This window comes from Grammomys surdaster, unplaced genomic scaffold (genome assembly GCF_004785775.1).
Source record: "Grammomys surdaster isolate TR1022 unplaced genomic scaffold, NIH_TR_1.0 126051, whole genome shotgun sequence".
Taxonomy (NCBI): Eukaryota; Metazoa; Chordata; class Mammalia; order Rodentia; family Muridae; genus Grammomys; species Grammomys surdaster.
Window position 1 is genome coordinate 4,424,234 of NW_021620862.1, and position 462 is coordinate 4,424,695.

The 462-nt window shown below is 52.6% G+C and overlaps 1 protein-coding gene and 1 pseudogene across 1 annotated transcript in view; both read left to right on the forward strand.

Moving 5' to 3' along the window:
• LOC114610621 overlaps window positions 1-177 on the forward strand; it is a 1,392-nt pseudogene extending 1,215 nt beyond the window's left edge.
• Window positions 1-462, forward strand: part of Kif26b (kinesin family member 26B) — a 400,661-nt gene that overhangs the window by 229,036 nt on the left and 171,163 nt on the right. The window lies entirely within an intron of this gene.

Sequence of the window (462 nt, forward strand, 5' to 3'; positions counted from 1 at the left end):
CACAGGAGCCAGCAGCTGCAGACCAGTCCACTCAGCAGACACCACACAGGAACCAGGAACAGCAGTTCAATCCAGAAGAAGCTGCCAGGTTCATTAACCAGCCCGAGTCCACCGTGGAAGAGGCAAGAAGCTGCAGGAACCTCACAAGACTTCTCTTTGGTGAGCTTCTCTCTATGATGTCATCACAAGCAAAGCCCAACAAGGCAATGTAAGGTGAGCCAATACATGCCTCAGCACATGCCTCAGCACATGTCTCAGAACATGCCTCAGCACATGTCTCAGCACATGTCTCAGTACATGCCTCAGCACATGCCTCAGCACATGCCTCAGCACATGTCTCAGTACATGTCTCAGTACATGCCTCAGCACATGCCTCAGCACATGTCTCAGCACATGCCTCAGCACATGTCTCAGCACATGCCTCAGCACATGTCTCAGCACATGCCTCAGCACATGCCTCAG